At 38.4% G+C, this 22,795-nt stretch overlaps 1 protein-coding gene across 3 annotated transcripts in view; it reads left to right on the top strand.

Moving 5' to 3' along the window:
- brinp1 (bone morphogenetic protein/retinoic acid inducible neural-specific 1) overlaps nucleotides 1–22,795 on the top strand; it is a 159,911-nt gene that overhangs the window by 29,042 nt on the left and 108,074 nt on the right. Inside the window, exon 1 of one of the 3 annotated variants that reach the window (XM_039780766.1) lies at nucleotides 11,082–11,477. The exons of the other annotated variants lie outside the window; for them this stretch is intronic. The gene's annotated coding sequence lies outside the window, so the exon portion shown is untranslated. Of the gene's footprint in view, nucleotides 1–11,081; nucleotides 11,478–22,795 lie in introns of those variants that run through there. 3 annotated transcript variants of the gene reach the window in all.

The following is a 22,795-nucleotide window of genomic DNA, read 5'->3' as shown; positions in this document are numbered from 1 at the left end:
GGAGTTTGCAGCTGTCACAATGAGATGTCAATATTTATGACACGTTGTTTGCTATCTGGTACGTGTGAACTCTTTCTCCTTCAGACATCTGCTTCAGATATTTGCACATTCAGACACTCAAGCATTATAAATAGAAATGGTAACACTTTATAATAACCATCATTAATAGATGGTAAATTGATAGTTAATTCATCTTTAGTTAATTGTCATTTAACTGTTAACAAACAATGGAATTATAATTAATAATGTTTACTAACTATTAGTAGTGCTGTAAATTAAGTTTATAGTTACACACATTATATCCCTCATATACTATATTAGGTATCGGGTAATGATTCAAAAAACGAGAAACATTTAAGAAACCATGTTTAAAACCTCTATAAACATTACATAGATATATGGACCAGATATTCCTAACACTTTGTTAAAGGTGCAGTAGATAAGACTTATAAAACTAACTTTCTGTCATATTTGCTGAAACTGCCCCTATGTTCCAGTAGAACTACATGAAGCAGGTCATTTAAAAAAACAATCTGGCTCCTCTGACACCACCTACAGCCTGTAGTGTGATTTGCAAAACTCCATAGCTTCCTGTTCAGATGTTCCAATCAGGGCCAGTGGGGGTGTCTAACTGTGTGTCAGTCACTGCTCATGCACACACATTCATTCTCCCTTGTGGGGGGAGGGGCTTAGGAGACATAATATATAAATCCAGGATAATTGATAAAGCGAGGCTTGACCTAGTCTAATCTGTGCTTCCTGGCTTGGTGCGTTTCACGAAGGCCAAGTCAGGCTGAGGAGGAGTGACTAGGTCGAGCCAGGCTGAAGTAATTCAGATAGATGTGCGTACACAGCTTTCTTCAAAAGACCGCAAGGTCGATCACAGATTTACCGATGCCAAAATGGAGAATACGCATTGTACATACTTTATACAGAGTGAGCAGCAGCTTCTTGTGGAAGTATGACGACGTGAAACACAGTATTTGTATAGAAAAAGAAAGAACGCCGCTGTAATGAAACAGCGAGAAAGCGTAGAAGAGCGATCACGGACCGACTGATGCGTAATTGTAGCCTAAATATATTAACTGACCACGGCTCTGAATTGAAGCCGTCATAATCATTCCATTCAAGGATTAGGCTACTAATCATTTGCACAAATTAACAGTTGTACTCTTGTCTGCTAAAAGTGAGCAGAAGATAATGTTACTCAGGAAATTTTACCATGAAGATCAATTTTCTATAACGCTAGAATATGATGCGTAAATATCTCTTTCACTCTGTTCCTTTCCTCTCTCTCTACGTGCGGCTACAATATAAATTTCCTAAGTTATATTAACTTCCACTCGTTGCTTTAATGCAGAGTGTACAACTGTTCGTTTTTGCAAATGACAGTGACTCATTGAATGCTTTCAGTTAAGAGCGCAGTAGTTCATAAATGTATATTTTTAGACTATCATTCAGTCTGTCCTATTATCTGCCACACTTTTTTTTGCGTTTGTTTTATTTTTATTTTTTATAGAGGACGAGTTTCCTTCTCTACATATTATATGCCTTACTACCCCATATGTATGGACATAGAAAATAAAGACACTGAAGAAATTGGACTCTAAAATCTAGAAACTATAAAGATAATTAAGTGATAAATTCCATGCACACTGTAAACATGAATGGAACAGAGTATATTCATCAGTTATTTCCACACAGCAATATATAAGGTCAAAAACCCCTGAGGTGTCCTCTCCCTGTTGTTACATGAATGTACAGTAGCCTACATCACTACATAGTTACTGGTCCAGTGAACTAGGACTATCATTTGGGAGGATTGTGCAATTAGCATATGTTCTTAAAATTGTACAATCCTCTCAAATTATAGTCCCAGTTTACTGGAAAACACAAATTGTGTGCTAAGAATGCCAAATACAATGTACATGGAAGAGGAACAAACATGGTCCTTATTGTTAAAGAATTTACTAACTAAATAATTCAAGGGGATTGGTCATCTATAGAAATGTACAGCATTGTATGTATTGCCCTTAGTAACAGACTTCATTTAAAACACATTTGAAATGTTATCAGCCATAATATATTCATCAAACTTCTAACAACAATATGTGAACAGAAGTCTTCATACAGCAATATAACAGTAACAATGACTGTCACATGAATAATTATTTAAAAAAAAATAATGGTCACAACTTTAAATAATATCAGTACTTAAATGAACAGCAATATGCACCTGTTGTATTTTAATCCAGGCTGATAACAATAGGGTAAAACCACTGCTGGGTGATCAGAAAAGGCTCCAGGATTAAATAAATCCTGGCTGTTAGCCTGGTCAGGAGCAGGTTAGCTGTACAGAATAAATTTCCATGGTGATTTATGTGCCTCCGCTTTCGTGAAACTGAGTCAAGGCTAAATTCATCCAGGATAACTGGGAAATCCCAGCTTAATCCCTTATCTTGGTTTTGTGAAACAGGCCCCTGGATCTTCCCAATCCTACCTACAGCACCTTACTAGTTGCTTTGTACACCGTCTATAAACAGTGTCTGGATGGTTATAAAGTTGCAACAGATGACTAAAATACCTTATTAAATAATTAATAAATACTTTGTAAACCATCTATAAACATTATCTGGATGGCTATTGTAAAGTTGCGATGTTTTTCATAGTTATTGGTTAGTAAGAGCTTGGTAAAGCAATGATTAAAAATGTTGCCCTTCATTAAATTATATAATTGTTTTATGTATACACTGTATATACACATTTAAGATGAGACTTAAAGGTGTTGCTATGTATGATGACTCCCTGCTACTATAAAATTTACAGCTGTCAGGTTTATGACAGGTTTATTAATGTCCGGGGTGAATTCCATCTTCCTTCCCCATTCAAATACCTCAACCCTCAAGTGAAGGAACACGCAGTAAGCACACCACAGTCCAAATCATATGGCTCGTTTTGTAGTTGATCAGTCCATGAGGGAGATGGCTTTGCCTTGATGCCTCACAAGAGCTTGTGTTGTTTCCTTCTGCATCCTCAACACTGCACCTGTTAGAACTCGTCCATGTGGACCAGGCCATTTGCTGGCAGTCAGTTAGGCAGGTTTCCTGTACTGTGGCGCACACAGACACATCTTTCCAACACCCTCTTCAATCAGACGCCCTCCACCACCAGTCATAAATTAAATCAGAAATGTGATCACTGCCAAAAGGCTTGATATATCTTCCACTGTAAAACTATGCCATGAAATGTTGTTTTGCAATTTATTTGATTTGTCCATGTAATCAATCTGGCATAGAATCACTTGCTTTTGTGCAACTCCATCTGCAGTTGGGCTTTTGTGTCATCCTTTTTTTCAGGCACAATGCCACTGACAATGCTTTGGTCAATTGAAAAGAGTTCCCTCACCTTCCCAAATTGCACTTTGCTGTCTCTCTTTTGTAATCAGACAGTGTTGTCTTTATCTTGTTAAAAGTACACGACTTTGAACTTAAAGAATCCACAGTCTCACTGACCCTCTGTCACTCTGCAATGTATTTCATCAGCGATCCCAAAACTCATTCCTCCACACAATATTGCTTTTCTTCTTTCTATTTCATTTACAGTGGTTTCTAGCCTCACATTCAGTAATGCTGCAGTTCTTCTTCACTGTCCGCACTTGTGTTGCTTTCAAATTTTCATCTCAAATGCACAGTTCTGCTGATTGCCTTCATGCTGTGATTCATAATGAGACACAGGTGTACGTGGTGTATATACACAGGTTCACAAAACAGGGAATTCTGTATGTATCTTATACATATAAATCTACTAAAACCTTAATATATCTGGGGTCAACACTTCAATAATGTGCTAAACTCCTGCCAGGCTCAGGCATCTGCAAGCTCTTCTTTTGCTCAGGGTGATTAAAATCTCCATCATAGCTTAAATTAGCACTTCATTAGCAAAACCAGTTATTTCACAATGGAGCAGCCAGGACTCTCTGCAAACAAACGTATACAGGATGTTAACAAATGAAAGAGCAGGGCATGAAATGAAATGTCGAAATGATTAAATGAATCTGAAATCAAAGTGTCATAAGTGTAATATGCTTTAAAAAGTGCCCAGAGCTGAGAAATGCACAGTGCTATGTAGAATGATGAGTGGTAACACACATGAAAAAGGCAGAGAAGCAAAATATAATCTTAAAAGAAATGAAGAAAAGAGGCATAGATTTAGATGTAGAGTTAGAGGGAGAAAGAGGATGCTAGGGACGGTAAGAGTTGCTGTCAAGTGGAAAATGGAAAAGTGGGAGGCGTGAGATTCTTCACTGCTGGCTACAATAATGCATCGTTTGCGAATGGAGAGCTTCAGCCCAGTCCACAGCATGCCACCGAGCCCGTCAGACAGCCTTTGGCCACATCCTAATCACTGCTTAATTATTTAGACTGAACAACTGCTCTCAAGGCTGCTTTGTTTTCTTTTCTTTTGTAATCCTATTGCATATGTTTATTCTCTTCTTCTGTCTGGAGCGAGAAACAAACAAAGCCCACATTTTTTGTTTAAATTGCATTGTTTGCCAAGTGCAATAAGAGTAGAGAGAACTCTCCGTAGTGAGCAGTCAGAAGAGTTTGATTCCTTCGAACTTCCTTAATTTGGCCCCATTTCTATTACAACATTCCATGTGATAATGGTTAGTGTCTCACATTATGTAGGTTAATAAATGGTTAACAATTGTAGGTATTGAATATACCGTAGAGTGCATGTTATATAATACATCTAGTTGCAACATACCTGCTGTAACTTCACTGATTAGGGCCAGAGGTCTTCCATGCTTCAAAGTTTTAACCTACAGAGAGCAGTGCAGCATCTGTTTTATGTCCTCTCTGATTCATAGTTAAATTATTCTTAAATAAATAAATACTGCACGACGCTGCTCATAGTAATGCATTTGTGCTGTCCAGACTGGCTTAGCTATAACTCAGTACTGTTGTTTTGATATTGTGTGTAATTGTAGTTTTCAGTATTTTAGTTTCTTTCTATTTTAATTGGAGTATGCATTGGCGAGTGCCCAGATTAAGCCCCTCTGATGTTTTTTTGCATCTCTCCTTCACATCTTTTATTGATTATGTGTGTATTAATCTGTAGTATTTGTATATGTGTAAACCACTAAACTAAACTTAACTATTCTTGCAATGCAACAAAGTTACAATGACTGCTTTTTAAAATGATTGGGGAAAACAACAGTATTTGCAACTATCCAATAGGTTGTTAGAAATTATCCTCTAAAGATTTACACAGGGCTGTTTTGATTATTTATAGACTAAATGCTTCAGATATCTTTACATTTGTACATACTTTTTTATATACTAAGCACTGTATACATGATTTATGGGGGTTTCAAATATATTGAGATTATTAAAATATTCTAAATATATAAATACGATTATTTTAAAGACTTCCTTTTCATGTGCCAGTGGATGTGGAAACAGTAGAAATTTTAAATTATTGTCATTGTGATAACTTTCCGGAGTTATAAATTCCTGTCTAATGTGCAGTGTTTTGAGTTTAAATTTTCAATTGCACCAGGTACATACCACCTGGAATAATGAGTTATCCTTTATATTTCATTTTGTTATTTATCTCAAAAACTTCCTTTTAAGCAGAGGTTAACTAGAGAGAAGGGGATGTGATGATGACAACCAAACAATTCTTCAATGGTGAAGTGTTAGTGAAGCCTAGAAGGCGACACCCTAGCAGTCAATTCTCCTCCTCAGTTAAGAATTAAGCAAAGTCATTCAAAAGCACAAAGCAGCTTTTTGAATCTCACTCATGCAGTACATTTTCAGAGCAGGCCTCAAACGCGTTTTTTTTCTAATGTTCTGCTAAACTTTGTGATTCAGTTAGCACCCTCTGTGTGCACAGTCCTCTGCTTTTGTGCCAGATGGGCAATTAGGAATATGGTTACTGCATGCTGAGCAGCCACCCACACACTGCCTGCAACATTGCCACATGTGGTGAGATTACCTGTAATACCACTCATATTATATACGTCATTCAAGGTCCTTGTCACTAAGCTTAAAATGTTCTGCGCATTGCATACAACAGCCAATAAGGAAGAACAGCTGACATCTGTGATTTTGTTACAGCAGGTTTAAACAGTTTAGTCACAACATTGTTATGTCTTAGGAAGCTTCTAAAAAGTCATTATGAGTCCGGTAACTCCAGTCTGTCATTGTACTTTAACTGAAACTTTACACATACTGTATTATATTAAAACAAATTTACAAGAATCTTTAACATTACTTCTCATTTAGATTGGCAGTTTTCCATCTCTCTGTAAGAAAAGCATCACCATTATTCCCTCTCCTCCCAAGAAGACTGACATCATCCCTTGTTTTAGCAAGGGCCCCAATACAACGTCTGTTTATGTTCAAGTGATAAATTCCTCTAGCAGGCGTAGAAATTATGACTGGAGCAAAGGAGGAAGTCAGTGACCTTATTAAAAACTGAAAACGTCTACATAGAGAAGAGGTCTTGGTTGATACTGTAGATGGGTTAACAAAATGTCAGAGTTTAATACGTGAGACAGCTGTTTGTTTCCCATTCCCAACCGACAGAAACGTTTTTTTTTTCCTTTTAAGCATCACCCTGATCGTTCCCAACCCTAAGCTAATAGGTTTATTATTGTCACCATGACAACGAAGCTCCCCTAACCTTAGAGAGGTCATTTTAATTCCGACCATGATGTTTCCTTAACCTTACCAAATTACCTATTTTAACCCAAACCATGATCTTTGTTCCAAAATCTAACAAAACCTTAACCATGCTTTTCTAGAGCATATGGAAAAATTACATATTTTACCCTTTAATTTTTTTAAGCATTGGTCAACAAAAACTTGTCACCATTGCATGCTAAACTGTTATCACAATTAAATACTCAGGAGTTGTATTTTGGCTTGAAATAGAGCAGTCATGAGGTGGCCTTAATAATAAGGTAATACTTTTAAAAATCTATTCTTTCTGTGTGTGGATTTGGCTGGCTGTCTTATTACCCAGAAACTTCCTGAAAATTAGTTTGTTTTTCATTAGAGTAGCAGAGAGGCTGGAATGGTGTCATCTTCATTCATCTGTGTGTCTCCTACTTGACCCTCCCTCCCTCACCCTGCGAGAGAAAAAATCCTCATGACTGATGGACCTGCTGGCTATTTGGACATCTGTCTTCTCCTTCATAGCTCTGGCAGGAAGAGGTCTGGGTACAGTGTGACAGGCTTCCGTAACAGCGTGTACTAACACCGGGTAGAAACATCTCTGTGGCCTAAGCCTTAGAGATCAGCCATTAGTAGGTTGTCAATCTAGCAAGCGCTAACAGTCTTCTGGGCAGCTAGGAGGGAGATTCAGCCTATGGCTTCCAACAAGGAGGTAGATGTGAGATCATTACAGTCCAGATAAATTTAGCTCTTGTAAGGGTATTGTGTCTGGGCTGGTGCTGAATATGGCACAATAATTGTAGTTATGTGGATAATGGAGTGAAATCTGCACACTATTACAGTATATTTTTACTTGACAGTGGTATTCCCAGAAGGCTGTGAGTTACAAACTTTGGATATATTTGACATATATTTATCATTAAAGAACATATGCTCACTAATAATGAGATGCTGAATGGCATGCATGTTAGCATATTGCTCCTTAATTCTCCTTATAAGAAGTCATTAAGGAAGTTGATAAATATAAATTACATCACATAAATTAGGTTCTTGCTATGCTTTGCATGGTAGGCATTGTGGCTAATCAGGTGTTACTATCAGAAAAAAAGTCATTATGCTGTACCTTGCTGAGTTATATAATGTATAATATAATAATAGAAAGTAAATAATTTAGTAGATATGACTAAAAACATGAAAGAGGTGTTAGTTAAGCAAGAATAACTCCAAATATTTAAATTCAGATGAGAAACATCAGTATTCTGTCTCAAATATATAACATCATGTCACACATGAGCAGTTTAAGCTTATTTCCTCCCAAAGTATTTCACCTCTTTAGGATTAACTTTGTTTCTTCTAAGTAGTACTTTAAAAAAGTAGTCCTTTCACATATATTTGTACATTTTGTTTTTTCCAAGTGTCCAAAAACTTGATTGGGAATGTCAAAGTCAGTCTTCTGTTTGTTTGCATCTTTTTATGGATTCCACAAGCAATTCTGGTTGAAAAGAAATCCAACTTAAATGACAAAAATATCAATTTTTACAGTCAAATACCAATAGTAAAAAATAAATATGCTACAGATGACTAATTTATTGTTTTCTCGCCATATTGGCAGAATTTCGGCAACATGGGAAGAACGAGAGAACCTCTTCACACATTATTCTAAAAATAGTTAGACCCTAGTGCTAGCAGGGCATGCAATTTACAGAGCAAATGCTGTCACAGAAAATAACAGTGCAGTGTACTTTAAGTTGGACTTCAGGAGTTTGATTTTAGTCTTCATCTTAATTCATCAATATACCTTCATACGTCTGTAAAACTGCCCTCCTGTCGGCTATGCCTGGGGCACACGTTCCCTGAATTTATTTGTCTGAAAGGAGATGTAGAATCAGAACAACAGAGCACCTCATTTTATCTCTAATACCCCTTTATGACAACTGCCTGAGAAGTCTGTTTGCTCAACCGGTCTCTGACATCACCAACGACCGACACAATAAATTGAAATTGAAGATTATGAGCTCTTAAGGTGTTGGATGGACTTGAAATACAAGATATAGAATATAATAGAATAGAATACACTTTACTTTCTCCAAGGGGAAATTTGTCTTGGGCATAGTTCTACAATCTGATGCTTCACAATACAAACATTTAACAGAGAAACCATTCTTAAATCAACAGAAAATCAACATAAGACATCTTAGGACATGATGAAAGGACACATGGCTGTAAAGACAATACTACCTCTTAAAAAGTGACTTAAATTCTAGTTTAAATGTAATGTGGTACACAATGGACTTCAGATCCACTTTTTTCACATTTTCAAATAATTTATAGACCTTTTCTTTCTTTCCAGTCTGTTTCCCTCTTCTTTTAATCCTTCTCTTTGCTTTTAGTTTGCCAACAGTACATCACCAGCACTTCCCCTCTGGAGATAAGGACATTTAAAATATGCATCCTACCAGCACTCTGCTTGTCATCCCCAAACAACACACACACACATTCTGCGCATTTCATCAGACAGGTGTACCCAGTGCAACAAGGTATTGATGATTGACTATCGCATTCATGACCAGCATACTTATAACACGCATAGTTTTTTGTATCCCTAGTACTCCTGCACCAGCTGCAATAACACCTGGAAAAATGTATTGCTAAATATCCACATGAATAACTTTGGTGTGTTTGATAAAGACTTAACTGACCTACTGACATACATATGCAAGTGCACAGTTCCAGTCTCACTCGAAATCTAGTTTGTCCTTATATAATGGCTTATGTTTCATAGATAGGCTGACAATGATTTTGTTTTAAGGGTTATTTAGGCAACCAAAACAGGTGTGAATCGTCAGAGAATTCTCAAAATATCCTGATTAACAAACTTGAAGGGAAGTTTCTAATTAAAAGCTACGACCAATAGAATTATAGAAAGTAACGACTTCAATGATCCCTGGAGGATTTTATGTCTACGATTGCAAAGGCAACTTGTCACGTGTCACCACCACTTCCAGGCTAATGACTCTGTAATGGCCCCATTTATCCATTTAGCCTCATTGAGTTCTATGCAATGCGTGTCCCGCCAGGTTCTTTGCCCGTTGGTGGATGCTTCAAACACTTGACTGCAAGTGGACCATTGGAGAGCTAGTGGAGTTGCAAAGCTGTCTGTGACGGCAGTGGATGTAGTGGTGTCAAAATCAATTCAAAAGTTGTCTTTTCTGCATGCTTGGGCTTTGAGCTACGGTTAAGAATTTTAAACGAACACATAGCTGTTGGGTGCTGTCACATTTAGTCCTCAAATTTTGGATTATTAAATGGAAAATGGGAAATGTATAGTTGATTCTATTCAAGTTCCTTTGATAACTTATATTTAATACTTAAGGATTTGTTACACAACTTTTTTGCCACATAACGATGTGACATGTTTTGTTACTAATTTTTGTCATTTTTTAACACTTAAGTCAAAAATAGCAAGTGACAGTGACTTAATAAGATGGATAAAAACAGATTTGTTCAGGCCTTACACTCACACTCTCAAACACATTTCTCTTAAATGGTTTCCAATCATGCTTGTATCATGTCTCAATAAGCTTTCAAAGTCTTAGAACCAATATTGTTTTCAAGATGCCCCAGTCATCGGGGCCATAGCCAGGATTTTAGAAAAAAACTAACGTCAGGCTTTCCCCCAAACACACACACACACACACCACCACCACCACCAAATGTCAAGAAAATATACAAAAACTATGGCCCTGAAACTCAGTAAACAAGTAAGTATTTGGTCTGTATATGTTTATTGTGAATTGACACAAAATTAGTTATGTTTCAGCACCAAGGACAGCAACAACCAGAATTGTACCCTTTAGTTGTCTAAGCACCATGGACAGCAACCACCAAGGTTCCATTCACTTTTAGGTAGAGTTAAACAGACTCCACAGAGCCTGGGCTATGGGGGATTTTTGGAAGAGAGTTTCACGGCGAGTTATTCCGAGTTTATAATAACACAGTCATACAGTCACGTTGTATTTTATGCAAAGTACACAGCCTACACGTGGCACAGCGTGGCACCTTATGTGCCACTCGTCGCCTTATCACTTTGTTGTGGTTTCTGCTTTTATTTTTTTTATTTAAATGTCTCATAACTAAATCATAAAACCTATCAGCCCATTTTCTTAGATTTCCCCCAATTGTGCCCCCCCCCCTCCCCCTAATTAGTTAAGATCAAGCTATCCATGGTGGTCAACCTACAGCCTTAGTGTAAATCAGCAGAGAAAAGTCACAACAAGGCTTCTTATCCTCATCCACCCTCAGTTCCCTCGCCTTACGCCTCATACAGTCCAGACCCACCCCTTACTGTCTGCCATGACCGTCCTCTACAATACAACACTGTATTCTTTGTACCTCCCCTTTCTCGCCCTCACTCTGTGCATCCTAGCCTCCCTTCCTAGATATCCATCCCACACCTCTCCACCCGCAAACGGCTCCTACGGTGAGAGAAAAAGAGAACAGAACAGTTTCAAACACGTCGGCATAAATCTCACATCCAGAGCTCCCTTTTCTCCTTCCCCTCCTGACGGACTTCATTACTTTATTCCTCTGCGCGCCAATGCCCGAGACCACGCCGAAACGAAGGATTTTTTCCCCTTGAGCATGAAAAGGATTGCCAAATCATCCGCAATCCAACATCACCGACTGAGCCACCAGCATGAGCACTGGATACATATGCTCCAGCAGAAGTTGTTGGCTAGAGAACTAACAAATCTTGGACCACAAATACAGCTAAGAGGGGAGAGTCAGTTTTAGGTAAGTAGGCTGTACGGTTATCCCGGTTGGACCGGTAACATAATATGAGGGTATCTTATATATTTTCTTTTTTCTGTCCATCACTGACCACGAGGTAGTAGTCGGTAGGCAGGGCTATATTGTGGCACAATTATGGCGATGTTGCGTGGTCAGCATGTTACTGAGGTGGCCGGTGGTGTCCTTTTCAGGATGGAGGCAATTTGTTCTTCTCACTGTGAAGCTACCTTTTTAAATAAATGGTGTGCAAGTTCTTACAAGCTCCACCCGGACTGAATGTCGACGGAGCGTTCTGAGGCTATTACAAATAATATGACTTATCTTATAATCTTACAAACCCATCATCTCCAAGCATTATGCAAATGAGTTATTATCTCGATTATGTGCACTCGGCTGCGTTCTCTCTGCACCTTGTGAGACAGCATCTTCCCGCGGTGATGCTGCAGAAGTGCGGAAATAAAGGAGCATGAAACAGTCAGAATTTTGGGGTTCGCATATTTCGCAGACCTGCCGCGGCTTCAATGAATGGCATTACAGGGGCAACATTCAGAGGTGCATTATTAGCAGGCCTACAGAATACTGTGCAGTCGGCATCAATATTTGTATTCAAGCTAATTATGTTTGCAGTCCAGTCGTGACTTTTAACATCCATGTTGATCAATTCGTCCCGGAAACTGCATGGTCCATAAACTAAAAGTGAGTGTCATCACAGCTCGGATATTGGATATGGAATGAGTTGCGGTCATGCGCCCTGTTATGATTTTTTATTTTTTTTATTTTAGATTCCGTGTTATGGATGAATTACTGCCTGTATTGAATTCTGTGAAAGCAGATAGTCAGCTGGATCTGTGTTTCTGTGTATCTGCTGGTCTGTGTTCGACGTGGCTCCAAGCGCGCGTGAAAGAAAGCAAGCACGTACATGCTTGTTTTATTGTATGTGTGCGTGCGCGTGTGTGTCACCAGTGAGAAGTTGCCGTTCCGTGTTCCATCAAGTTGCATTGATTGCTGTTCCACTGACTAACTGCGGGGGGAGCTCATGCTCTTTTACACTAGGTGTCATTGTGTGGCTCAAGGCAAGATAACTGTGTATGATACTGATACCAACTCTATGAAATTAGAGAAGTGGCTTCTGTTTGAAATTGGTCCGGAAGCATTTATCTGCACTTCCGTGACCACCACTGCAGTTTTTGTTTTGTTTTTCATTGTTTCTCTTTGGAAAGCAGTCCAATTAGCTACATTCATCTAGTATTAACAAATATATACAAGAAGAAAATGCACGTTATGCATATATGATTGCCAGGTTTAGAGCACAAGACATCAGTCTGATAAAAAAAAGTCAACAGGCCACAATGAACAATAAAAGATCTCTATCTAACTAAAACACAGTATACCTTAGCCTTTAAAGAGCTAGTTGAAAAATTGTCTTTGTGGCACCAAAATGTGAATAATCCTGCATTCAGTACTGAATGTAAACTTTAAGTTAAGCTTTGATGTTTGATATTGACATTATATTGAAAGCAAGTCAATCAATACTGCAGTATGGTTCTGCCTTCGTCTCCAAATGTGCAGTGCAGAATTGCACTGGCAGCGGAAATTGCAGAAGAAAAGCTGCCCTATTCAGAATGCCTCATTCAATCTGGTGGCCTTTTCAATGGCAGAACGCTGGCAACATGTAATCATTTTCAGAGGGAAGGCATTCCACATCATATTGCCAAAATAAAAATGCCAGCAGTAGCTTAAAGCTATACTTGTGTCATGGCTTAAGATGACCCAATGTTGATGAAAAGAGAACATTCAGCACTAGGAGTCCTTTTTACAGACCTTGGCAGCGCAACTTTCTGATGAATTGTCTGAAAAACATGTGGCTGCGCTTCTTGAAAGGTGAGGAAATAAACACCCTTAAACATAATTAGGGAATGGATGATATAATTAATGCAATCACCCTTTGCACACAAAGCTGCTCTATGTATAGTATATCGTGTATGGATATTATTTAAAAACCGCACACATATCAGTCCTGTATTGGCAGAACCCACCAGCTCTCTCTGTCACTGTCTTTGTATTTTTGTATTGGCATGGCATTGCTTTTATGTGGGGGAGGACTGCAGCTGTAGTGGCCAGAAGGCTGCCTCCCGAGAGGTTTAAAAAAAAAAAAATGTTTTTATCGCAAACAAACAACAGGGTCACATAATGATGTGACAGAATCCCACAGAACTGCTGGTTTGCTTACAATATTTTGGAGAGGCAGCTAAATCATTTGACCTCCACTAGGGCCTGTCTGACCTATGTGCTGCTGCTATCAGTCCCGTTAGACCACATGGGGCCTAACCATGCTCGTATAGTATGATGTTCAAAAAGAATTCTCACCCTGTAGGCTCATAATTATAGGGTTGGTAGCTGATCACAAGTGGTTAATTGCATTCTTGGCACCATGGAATTTAAACCATGTTAAGCCTTGATTAACAATTCCAGAAGGACATTTTGTTTCAGTTTTTTTCTTTTTTACAATGGCCTTTAAAAAAAACACATCTGAACATTCATGTGGAGGGATGCCCTCTCACCCCCAGGCACAGTACATAAACTGTATTAAAACATTGACTTATTATCTGAGAAGGCAACCATGGTTTTGAAATTCTTTGCTGCATGTACTGCTCTTCGCTATCTTTGTCAGCTACTGGAGCTACAAATTTTGGGCTCTGTGTGAAGCCTAGGGGGAGCTGAAAGCAGGCTCAGAAAAGCATCACAACAGTGACAATTTTATTGTTATAAACTATTCAGGCATTCAATCCACACAATTCGTCATCTGAATGCAGCCTCCGTCCAGTCTCTCTGCATCTCCCTCTTTCTCTTCCTTCACAGTGGGTGACCACAGTCTGAACGTTTGTGAGCGAACATAAGCACAGTTACAATTAAGAAATCCATTGTACAAAAGTTAACAAGCAAACAGAAATCAATTATTTATCAAACAAATATATATATATATATATAACATACGATACAACTTTATTGATGGTTTACACTGAAATCCATTTTGCGTTTCCGAGCAGCTCCGCTAAGAAAATAAATAAAATAAAAGTACACACAGAGATAGACAACGATTACACATATGCACTTTCAATTTCATGTCTGAAAGCAAAGCCTTTTTTGGCTTGCCTTCTGACTGCTGATGAAACTGAATATGATGTTGTGTAACAATCATTAATTATTAAGTTCATTTTGAAGGGGCTAGTGATAGAGTTTTGCACTGTAATTATATTTTCTTATGTTTTGTGTTTAGCATTGGACATGAAAAAGAAAATCAGCTGATCACCTAGATGCTATTAGTATGTACTGGCATCATTTGAATAATATGTAAGAGCCGTGGTTGCTAAATGTTTGTGAGTAAAACCAAGTAAGTAAGGAGGTGCTTTCAAATGTGCAATGTCAGACCTTGCATATTTGGTTAACACGTACAGTCCTCTGCAAACTATTAATCCTGACCTAACATTTGATGGTTGCCAGGTAGGAGACATAATTGAGCTACTACAAACCTGACCCCTGTGCCATTGAGATCTGCTACTGAGCTCAGTTATTACTCCTTAAAAATATGATAACTCTGACAACACAGTAATAACTACAGTCATTTATCTTGCTTGACACCGCCTTGGTCTTTGCTGGCTCGGTGATAGCTGTGGTTGTACATTCATTTGAATGTTCTGCCCCATGTTACTGTGAGTAGGAGAGGGAAAGGGCGTGATATGTTTTGATTTGCCGTGGTCTTTCACATTACTGAACATTAGACGTCTGCACTGGCCAGCGATTCCACATTGAACCTTTTAACTTCATTTGCCTCACTGTTGCCTCCCATGTTCCCTTCAGCAATATAATTTGATCTGCTCCAGTCGAGAAGTTGTGTCTGAGGTATCTTAAACAAAATACAGTCTTCTCAGATGTAAAATATCTTTGGGCCCCACTTTGTATGGAGATGAAATGCAGCTGTGGCCAGGATTTTGCAATTTGCCAAACTGTTGAGAATATTTTCTTTCCCACCTGCATCTGCTTGGTAATGTTGTGGGTAGCCATTGCATAATTACATTTTGGAGGAATTGTAATGCTCTGTGGATTATGTTCTATGTCTGCATATCATGTTGATACATCATACATGTTTACTGTTTGTTGAACATATCTACAAAACTTTCACAGCCAACATATATTTTTAAACTGTAATCATCCTTTAGTGTTCTCATTATCCATCCACTTGTGGCAACTAAAGTATGGGGAAGATATTGCTAAAGCTGCTTCAATCAATATTTCTATATTAATAATTGATCCATTGACTATGTATAACGTGGAAGGGGTTGCTAGATGAACACACAAAGACTTACCACTCAGCTGTGAAGTTCCCCTCAGCTCTATGGGGCTTATTGTTTTGGTTTTCAGGCCTGCAGCTTTACTGTTCTCAAATGATTTCCTTCTGGCCTCATGCTTTAACAAAGTCAGTGCACAAACTTCTGTGGCACACATCCAGCTGGTTGGTCATAGCTCAGTGTTGTTTTGGTACTCACAGCTTCCAGTGGCCTACAGTGCAGCTGCCATTGCACTGACAGTGATTTCCAGGCTGCACACTGAAAACGATAGCTCACATCCACCGAAGATTTTCAGGATAGTAACTATGTATTTTCATCAAGAACACTGTTTTCAGAGGTGCATCATTCACATGTGTTATCTCTCTCTCTTCCCCAAAGGTTGTAATAAGTGAAAGACAACAATTGCTTTTGCAAAGGTTGATCGTGGTGGGGCATTGTGATAAGTGATTGCTAATTGGTTGAGTGAGTTAGTGATTAGCCCAAACAAACAAATAAACAACTGAAAACTGAAAACGTACTTAAGTTATTAGAACAACGTTCAAGTTCTATCAGACGTCTGCCTTACTTTTGATTGTTAGCAATGGTTTCATTATTATATGCATGTAAATGCCATTCACCTACTAAGCACAGCCCTTTAGAGCATAATGTTGAAAACAAACTAAAGCAACAAAACAATCCCAGAGCTTCAAATATACTGTGTGAGTCTTTATCTTTCATAATTGGTTCGGGTCACTATGGACAGACAAGACTGTGATGGGGATTTCACATCTTAAGACAATTGAGCCCCTCTTAAGAAGCAGTTGGTTTGGACTTCTCTGGACAACTGTCAGTGTGTTGTAACAGGGACAAGCGTTTAAAGGGTTTGAGAGGATCAGATTTGATTGGCAATAAAACTACCAAACGATGCTCATTTTGACTGTCATGTTCAAGTGCACTAGAGCCATAAACTTGCCCCAGCACTCGTGCTTTTTTCCATGAATAATGAACATGAATGTTTAAACTCTCTCTAAGAAAGATCATCTTCATGACTGAAACAGACAGAAAATGTGATATTTTTTAAGCTTTTAATACTTTTGTTTTCAAATGTTCAATGCAACTCGAAAATCATAAAGATGCATATAACAATATAAACAAATCAAACACATTTTATTGTTCTATTTATTTGCAAAAACTATCCCAGTTATAATTAATAAATCTGCTATCAACAAATTAATTCACATTTTAATATTGTCTTTCGTCATGATTTTTTATTTTTAATGTGCATTTCTTAAAGAATGGTTTAAAAAATGTGTCCAATGCTGATCTTCCACTCTTACGGTTAACATTTATAAACAAAAGTAAAGAATTACTTTTATGAGTCAGCTAAGTGTCTGCCAGTGTAAAAAGCCTCAATTTAAGATGTGAACAATCATGGGAAGATCATTTTTCTGAAGAATTTTAATTAGGCCTCTCACAGAGAAGGTTTTAATCATTTCCAATCTTCCAAGGGCTGACTAGCAAGGGAGAAACACTCCCTACTAGAACATTTTAGGCACCTCCAATTATTCCTTAAGAATACAGAAACATTTGCAAAAATATTTCATATAGTGTGGGATTTATAATATGTAAACTGGATGGAGATGAGAAGCTTTTATTTTCAGAACATACAGTATGTCCTAATTTTGAAAAATTCAACAGTAGAGCAGTCATTTGGGAGAGAGAGTAGATTCATAAACTGACCCATGACTGATGTGATGCTGGTGAGTCAATGCATTGTTGCCTCATGCTATTGGCTCTCAGCATCAGTGACCTATATTGCAGCTCAGGGCAGCAGCAGACTACAATGCAGCAAGTGACTGATCAGATTTGAATATTCAAATTGGAGTGCAATGATATTGTGAGCTATCGTAAAAGCTTTCTTAGCTTGCTAAGCTGCTAGGGATAGATAGACTACATTAACTCAATCATTTTAGCTTTCTTGTATAATCTGATTGCAGATAAATTAATACTGGATCAGCACGTGTATACTGATTTTATTTTTTTTGTCTATTAGTGGCAATTTGTGACCTCACTTGTTGTTTAATTGTGAAATAAGTATGCAAAACTAAATTATATTCTTCACTTCTACAGTTCACTGTAAATTTACTTTGGATGAACAGGATTTTGTGACTATTGTGAATATGATCATTTAGATTGCTGTATAAAGTCCCTTCAGACATGCAACTCTTTATGTAAATGTGATGGCAGTTGTGGAGAAGTAAGGAGAGTGTCCTCCTAGATGATCCTAAATGACACCATCAGTCTGATGTGTGATAAGGAAAACATTATCCTGACAGCAATATGTTTCCGCTAAAATGTAACTGCTAAAGCAAAATGGACACAATTTGTGGGAGACTCAGTTGATTAGCGCTGCATCCTTTGTCTGCAACAACATAGGGCTGTAAAAGGCATTGTGCTACTGACTCCAGAAGTAGCACATGAATGGCCTGACACAGCACTTTCACAGAAGTACCAACCTATAGATTTTTTCTATGTACCTGACCTTGCCTGTGTGTGTGTGTGTGTGTGTGTGTGTGTGTGTGTGTGTGTGTGTTTTGTGTGTGTGTGTGTGTGTGTGTGTGTGTGTGTGTGTGTGTGTGTGTGTGTGTGTGTGTGTGTGTGTGTGTGTGTGTGTGTGAATCCTACATGTCCCAATGGGTGAACCATTAGTACATTTGCATTCCTAGTATGTGAGTTTAAATGCCTAAGCACGCCATCCTGTCACACTTAGCCTGAGGGACATTGACGAGAAATCCATGCATATTTGTGATCATGGTAACAAATATGGTAATTCTTATATCCTTGTATCACGTCTTCAACTGGTGGTCATATATTTGGTCAGCCTAATTTCAGTCATGCAATCATTATTTTAAATTTACTCAACGAATGAATGTTGAGTGATGGTCATAATGTAGTTGGATTTCCATTACTATTTGTGTTTTAAAATTCCTGACCATTGTGTTTTATCTGCTCAGACTAAAGTTTAAAATTCACACATGGAAGCCGTAATATTGTTCTGGACATTATTTAATATAAATTGGATTTGCCTCAGGATGAAGACTATAATTAAAAGACAATAAACAAAACATATCACCTCCAGGCCTGCGCATCTTGCTAATATTGCTTGGCCTCAGATAGTCTTTATGTTTGTTTAAATGTTTTAAAATTCAGTGTTTATAATTATAGTTAAACCAAAACTTACTGCATAGCATGTAACAATGGCATCAGTATTCCATAAGTTTGATTGCCAGAATCAAAATCTGTTGTTTTTAATGATCATTCGTGCCTTGAAGTTATTTAAACTGTATGTGCTTTGAAATGAGTCAGTCAAATTATGGAAATATTATTAAATTAAAACGTTATACAGTAAATGTGGCCAGGTGTCTCTGCTATTGTGTTTCCAGATAATTTAAGGTTCAAAATTGCTCAATATTTACAAGTATTTCTCAGTTGAAAGGGAAGGAAGTGGAATTAAACATTTCAATAAAGCAAGAGCTAAAACTGAACCTGCCAAGTCCCACATGTAATGTCCGCTGAAGATTAAACAAGGAAGCAGATGTTGACTGAAAGACACTGAAGCAGATGGAACTGTGCATGTTAGACCAACCAGAAATCTACTGAAAAGCTACTGTCTACAATACTAATGATCACACTGTAAAATACATAAATGTATTAATTCCCCAATAAAATAAAATAATGCTCAATCTTGGGTGAGAAACAGAGAAAAATCCCAGTCTCATTTTAGGCCACTTAACTTTTTATTTAAAACTTTTTATTCAGAATGAAAAAGGTCAATCTACAAAAGCGCTCATAGCGTTTGCAGGAAAGAGGGTTAGGTCAGCTGTCAGCATGGTTTCTGGAAAGAGGATCAAGCATTGCATATTTAAAAGTAGGAATGAAACTGTGGCCAGAGAACTAGTAAAAATAGACAAAACGCTGAATCACATTAACTAGAAACTTAGGAGGACAGATGTATGCGGCAGAATGGGGACTAAATGCCGGATTGCAAAAACATTTTTGCAGTTATTTTAAGTAATATCTTAATTATTAATCACATTGCTTGGCATGTTTATAAGTGGAAATATACTTTGGGATGGCTGCTGCTCTTTTCAGTGTCATATCAGCATCTTCATATTAAATTCTATGTTAATTTGATTAAAGTGACAAAATCGCATCAATTTACAGTTAACACAACCACATTTTGCAAAACTATTTAGGATAGTTAACAGCAGTATGGTTTCCTTACACAAAATTACCAAACATTACTGTATGTGTGAGTTCTGAAAGGATTTATATATCAAAAAGACACAAAGCAAGTGTGTGGTTTCAGGTCTCTCAACCACATTTCCGATTTGTTTAGCGAATTCAGTCTGATTATCAGGCTAACACAGTACATTTACATGGCCTATTTATTGGGCCAGATTTAGTTCATCCACACCATCCAAAATGCCGACTTAACTAAACATTCAAATTCTCCAATATGACAGGACAGAACAAAACAGACTCACTGCAGCAGAGGCTTTCTTGCACTGTTGGACTCCATTTGCCTCCACTTCGGTTTCCATGAAGGCTGTTGAGATTACTAATAAACAATGGCACTGGGTTGCCACCTGGCAACATGTTGTGATTGCCGGCTGGAGGAAGGAGACCCAACCAGCTGGCCATTCTTTACCACTGGTGCCAGTCGCTGTCCCTTACACTGCACGGCTGTGTAGTGTTCAGTAGAGAGGAATCCTTGCTCTGTTGTGCATCAATCATCTTCTGTAGGTTATAACCACGGCAGAGACAGCAGGCAAGACTTGTACTGTATGTTTATAATAGCAGATTACTTGTGTAAGGTGGAGAGTGGAGTGTAGTATGGTATGTAGTTTCTTGAGTATAAACTGGTGCCATTGTGCTCTGGCTGCAGCTACCTTTAGTGAATTTTGTACTGTGAGTCCCACTTCAAAGAGGAGGCGATTGGAGGGTGAATAAAACCTCCAAGTCAGTCAATTGGCCCTGAATTGCCCAAACTTAACTGCAATATCAGCAGTGCAAGAAAGTGGCTGGCGTGGTCAACTTTTTTCCTGGCTTAACTTGCTCAGCCCCTCACATTGACATCAGGGCCAGGTGGATAGGGAGGAAGTGGATGGAGAGGAGGCAGTGTGCTCGATTTATCAGTAATTATGGAGTGCTATTTTCTCTGTCTCCCATCTATGTCTGCCCTGGGAAGCAGTAGCCATTCTTTAATCTTGACACCCGGTGATCATGTAACACAAGGAAGTGCCTATTAGAGGTGGATAGAAACTGGAGGGGGCCTCTCTCCTGATCCTGTTTTAGGGGAATTGGGTTGACAGAGAAGGGGAGTATGGGAATACATGAGCAAGGGGAAAGGGAGAAAGGGGTTGAAAAGAGATGGTGGTTGAGGCAACAAGGACAATTTGGAACTGGTTTTCAAAACACAAAAGTTTTATAAGGGTGTGGGGTTAAGGGCAACGTCTAGAGAATGTTTATGGCGTCGGTCAAAGTAAACTAAGGAGGTCAGTGTGGATGAGATCGCTTTGAAAGTGATCAATCATAAGAGGGCCAGTGCCTCCTTGGTTTCCGCCCCCAAATTGTCAAAAGTCAGTTTCATTTGAGCGAGCAGAAATCAACTTTGAGAGGACAGTTTACCTGTGAGAGCGTGTATGCCCTCGAGCGCTCGCAAAGCAGACACTCTCGGACGCGTTGTGGCTGCTCTGTGTGCATGCTGCTTAGTTTAATACACGCAGGTGCCATTCTCTCCCTCTCCCTATGTTTTCTTTCACGCTCGCAGCTGCCTGTACTACTCTTGATTGTTGAGTTGGTACACAAAGAGTAATTTCTGTGTGTGAAATTGTGAAAATTTGTGTTGTTGTTTTATCGCGCTCGCGAGATATGACATAATCCTGACGCCATAAATCTTCAGCAGGCTTTTCTTCTATCATAAAACAAGAAAGACTTGCCAAAGGACACGTGAACTAATTGTTTTTTTAGATGAACTAAAACAACTGTAATAATGTGAAATTCAGTTGTAAAGCAGAGCAGGTCTTTATGCTGCTCCCTCTAGGCTTGCTTTGCACGGAGTCAAACGCAATCAAGGAAATGTCGGGGGTAATTAGATTATGCTTTGGGATGATTGTGTATCAAATAACATAAATCAGCTGATGGAGATGCAAGCAAGGCCAAATGTTGTGTTTTAATACCTCTTGATTTAAGTTCAAGATTATATCTGTCAGTAAAAACTGACTGAACACCTCAGTAAAAAAAAAAAGGCCATTGATTTTTTTACTGCAGTATTTTTTATGGACATGTAACATCCACAGCCAAGAAGCCAAACCAACACGTCTTTTTGACCATATGACGATATTCATACTCTCTAATACCACCCACAGAAGCGTTTCCTAAATTAGCGCCCCAAGAGGTGGCAGGAAATACGACCCACAGAAGCGTTTTCCGTCCTCATATTTAAACCGCAGAACGTAACGGTTGCAGTTTTTGTTGTTAGCGGTGTGAAGCGGTCACAGTTTGGTTAGGTTTAGGTACAAAAACTACTTGGTTAGGTGTAGGCACCAAAACTACCGGTTATGGACATGATGCAGAATGCCAGGTAGTTCAGTTTGTTTTGCTTGTCCAGTAAAGTAAAAAAAAACCTTGCTGTTTACTTAGATTTTTAAACGGGACAGGATGGACTGAGTGAAAGTCCTGTGTTTGTTTGACCAATCCACCCCCTTAACCTTCTTTATTATGCAAATTTTGGCACTCCTGTATTTTCGTCACCGTACTTCCTGCTTTGCTACTGTTATAATTACGGGAGGACACTAGAGGGCACAGCCACTATAAACGTAAATATGAGTCGTAATTGCTGCTTGAACAAACAACTTTTGGGAGTGTTTTTCAGTGGAAGACTCAGCCAAACAGAGGCAGTTAATTCTCTCTATGTTAATAGAGTTAATTGTT

The sequence above is a fragment of the Perca fluviatilis genome, chromosome 17 (genome assembly GCF_010015445.1).
Source record: "Perca fluviatilis chromosome 17, GENO_Pfluv_1.0, whole genome shotgun sequence".
Classification (NCBI taxonomy): Eukaryota; Metazoa; Chordata; class Actinopteri; order Perciformes; family Percidae; genus Perca; species Perca fluviatilis.
This window is presented reverse-complemented; position numbering and strand designations above follow the sequence as displayed.